The sequence below is a fragment of the Mesitornis unicolor genome, unplaced genomic scaffold (assembly GCF_000695765.1).
Source record: "Mesitornis unicolor isolate BGI_N332 unplaced genomic scaffold, ASM69576v1 scaffold38450, whole genome shotgun sequence".
Taxonomy (NCBI): Eukaryota; Metazoa; Chordata; class Aves; order Mesitornithiformes; family Mesitornithidae; genus Mesitornis; species Mesitornis unicolor.
In genome coordinates, this window is record NW_010160965.1 from 1,716 (window position 1) to 6,061 (window position 4,346).

A 4,346-nucleotide genomic window follows, 5' to 3' on the forward strand; every position below is an offset into this window, starting at 1 on the left:
TAGTGGTGTTCTACCAGTTGCTCTTGCAGTCACTCTTTCTAAAGAGAAATTGGAAGTCTTGTGCTGTGGTTGTGAGGATGTGTGGTCCAGATGCCATGGGTAGCCATGCAGAATGGCAAGGACTGTAAAGTGGAATTAATGTTCTGTTATTTAAATGTGCAGTCATTTTGATGTTTAAGTGATATAGATTGTGTCAGTCTAGCAACATATGTCTATAATTCATTTGCTAATAATAAATAATGTGCTTTATTATTATTATTCTACATGTTTGTATCCTGTATGGAGTGAATTCAGAGCCACACATCACAAACTTACAGCTATGCTTTGTGGCAGCTGGTAAATGTAGCTGAGAGGCTGTGGCCTGTGTTTTATTAACCCTACCACTACCATGTGGGCAGTCAGCCTCATTAATATCAGGAAGCTTGTTATGAATCATGTGGCCTTAAGTCATTAATAAATAAATGCTTCTTTGTATGAACTGTCTTGTGTTCCAATTCAGGTTTTCTCAGGCTTGGTAAGCAGGTTTCAGTTTATTGTAGTTAAGCTTGGGTTTGGTGATTCCTTTCCCCAGGAGTTATTAGTGTGCTGCGAACTGGTTTTGGATTTAATTTCTAGCTAGTTGAAATCAAATTGTAATACAATATTGAACTAAAGTTTCATAATACTTCTGAATAGTCTCCCCAGTTATTTGATTTCAACTTACTGGTAGGAAAAGGCTGTACTTACCAGCTGTATTGTACATTTGACAGAAGGCAGATGATGCAGCTGTCAAGAAAGCTGTTGCAAATGCACTTTGGGGTATGGTAGTGCTGGCAGACCTTCCTTGAGAGGAGTCTAGGGTCTTTCAACACCTAGAAGGGAATTGTGGAGAAAACTCAATGGAATATCTTCAATTTAATTATCATTGCTGCCATGCTGTTTCAAAATAGTGTTTTTACACGCCCTGAAATTATGCGAGTGCATTTCCATCAAAAGTGCTCAACTTTTCAGTATGTTCTGATGCTGCATGAACTGGAATGCAATTTCTTGCACTGAAATTGAGAATTTACTTGACTGTGAGAAACTGAAGGGATTGAAAATGCCAGTAAAGGGATCCAGCGATACCAATAAAGAATATGGTAGTAACATAATCTGGTTCTGTTGCTGCTGGTGGCAGTAGGCTTAAAATATTGTTGTAAACACTTTGGGAGGTACTAGTTTGAGTTGTGGTTTTAGTACAATGTGGAACTGCAGTTCCAGTTCTGTGGTACAGCAGATACAAAACTATGGTAATGGAGTTTACTCGGGCTTAATTGAAGCGACATTGATTTTAAAGCTCTCACTTCAGCCCCCCTGGAAGTGTGACCCTTGGTTTTCCAGGCATTATTGCCTTAGTTTTCTGGGGGAAATATTGATATCCTGTGAGTAGTTCAGGTTGTCCAATATTTATTCATTTATTTTCTGGTAACTGAAGTTCAGCTGCATGCAAATGTAAAGGTCTGCTGAGCTGGAATTTAAAACCTGCAAATTTAAGCTCTAATGCTAAAGTATTTGTCCTTTAAACTAATTTACCCATCTGAATGAAATCAAAATTTTGATGTACATTACTTGTTGTGTAATCAAAATATTTGAAGAAGGGAGGGTGTTTGAAAAGTTTTAACTGAACACTGTTTCTAGTGTGTGTTTAAGTTATTAACAAGATAAAGAATCACTTCCAACACATGCTCATGACAATGTGAAAGTGATTATTACTTTGTGTGCCTTTGCAGCACAGGAAAACTGCGTCCTAAGTAAATGGTTTGTTTGTTTGTTTTTATTAAACATTAACGTTGTTTAAACACTAACTCTGCACTGACACTGACTCAAAGTCAGGAAAGCCGCGGAACGTTGTTTAATTGAAGTGAGAAGGGGTATGCGATACTCGGGTGCTTTGCTGAACTCCAGTTGTTACAAGCAGTGTCTGCGTTGTTTCAAACTGCGACTCAAGTTTCTTACAAATATGGGATTGGGAGTTTTTTACTTCCAAGCTCTTAATTGATTCCGGTGATGATAAAACTTTGACTCTTGTTTTTGAAGTTATTAAACTTCATACTGAAAAGTGTTTTTCCTTGTAGTACTGCAATCTGAAAAAACTTGCCAGTTCTTAGGTCTCCTCAGCCAGCCTGCTCGAAAAGGAAATTTTGTGTAGTAGAAGACTGTGGTACACAGCATACTTGGGCTTGATGGAAGTGTAAAGTAGGTGCTAAGCTAACTTTGTTCAGGAAACAAAGCTGGATTACTGTAGGTTTACCATAGCATTCAAGTCTGATCACACTTGTACGTGGTTCTGAAACTTAGCATTGTTCTAGGAGGTGATTCTGATAAGCAAAACGTGCTTGTAGCTCTCCTGATCCCTATTAACTGGGTTAGGTATTGGAAAGTAGTGTTTGGGCTAAGAAAAGGATGCAGAATGGAGGTTCTGAATATCTAAAACCAATGGATTTCAACAGTCTGGTCTCTGCAATTCTAGCAGGACTTCCTATAGTATGAATAACGCTGACCCCTTCCATCTTTGTCTGAACGCAGTGCTGTTTAATTCGTTACAGAGCCTTTAGAAGTATCAAGGCAGAATGTGAACATGCTTTAGTAAATACATCAGTACATATGGTATTACATTACCATATAATGAATTATCTGGATAGCCTAGTTATAGCAGTGTGATACCCTATGGGCTACAGAACTGACCCAACTGCTCAGCTGACTTCTGAAGCAGGATCTGTAGTCTACTCTGTGTTCTGCTGTGACAGCAGTGCTTCTGGTGGTACTTGAGAAATTAAGTACACGAGCTCAGGTGTGTGGCCATACTCCAAGGTTCCTCCTTCTGAGAATATTTTCTTATTTCAGAATTGTTTCCAGTGAGGTTACAGGAGTTGTCTTGGCTATTCCGAGGGTCTCTGGCCATTTATGACTTTATTGGAAAGCACACTGAGAATGGAAAAGCATGTATGAGCAACTCCCTGCCTCTTCCCAAGGTTTATGCTGCTGGCTGTCTTGTACTTCTACTGCTGAAGACTGAAGATAATAAAGTACGCTATAATTAATCTGCTAGTAGAGAAACCTTGTAGTATTTCAGTTGAGAAAATTATCCAGTGTTATCTTCCTCTGCTTTGCTTTCTGATGTCAGCGTAGCAGCACAACGAATGGACATCGTGAGTATCTGTCTGAGTTCTGGAAACTAAGGGGATAAAAATTAATTTTCTATTGTAGGACTTATCTTGGTATGCTGAATTAGAGAGATACCATTGAAGCGTCCTTTAGAATGCTGGAGGGATACTGCTGATACCATTGTCTTGTGGTTATGTATTCATATTTCTCAGCATGAGAGAGACCCAAGAATGTGGTTGTGAGACTAAAATGGCATTATAAGTGCACTTGAAAATCTAATTTCATGCAGTTGGAAGGTGTCTGACTCTGTGTTAGGGACAAAGGACTTGATGTACTGTTGTCTAAGACTATTTCTGGGGGAGCTATAAAAGATACAGCATACTGCAGATGCTGATCCCAAACATTTTGAGATTACACCAAAAGCAATCTCCCTTGCTTAGGAAAGAATGAGTGGAGAATCAAGGGGGCTTTTCCTACTTAATACCCAAACTTGCACTAATGTTTCTTTGGAACTTGAGAGTAAGGACTGCTTGTAGTATTGGTAGACTATAATTTCTCTTTAGTGCTGCTGTACTGATTTTAAAACCTAATCGAAGGGTGGAGGGACAACAAAGGAGGCCTGTTCTTTTAGGTGTCATTGGAGTGTAATCTGCGCCGCTTCCCTGATGCCTTCCATGGCACCTTTGGGCTGGGATGTTTGACAGCATGGCATGGCATGGCATGCCTGCAGTCATCTCAGGAGAGGGCTGTCTCCTCCCATGCTGGTTTGAATAAGCATTAGCTGAGCACAGATGAATCACAGAATCCCAGAATATGAGGAGTTGGAAGGGACCTGGAAAGCTCCCCCAGTGCAACCCCTGCCAGAGCAGGATCACCAGAGCAGTCACACAGGAAATTTGGACTATGTACATCTGTCCCAAGAAGGCAATGCATTTCCCATGCTCTTCTGTCCCCTTCTCTCCACCCCAGTAAATTCTCATTCCTCTCTATGCTAGAAACCCCGCTTCCTTTAGGCTACTGTAAGAGTCACCATTCCTTGGAGCGTTGTTAGTCTCTCAGATCTGATTCTGGTTTTGTTGGCTTGTTCTAAATGTCTAAAGAACATTGTCACCACATCCAGATTAGGTTTGTCCAGGGATGGTGCTGCTCTCTGCTAAAAGTACTTTCTTTGTATTAGTGTAGGACAACCTTCACTGCTCCTTGGTCTACGTCATTGGTGGAAC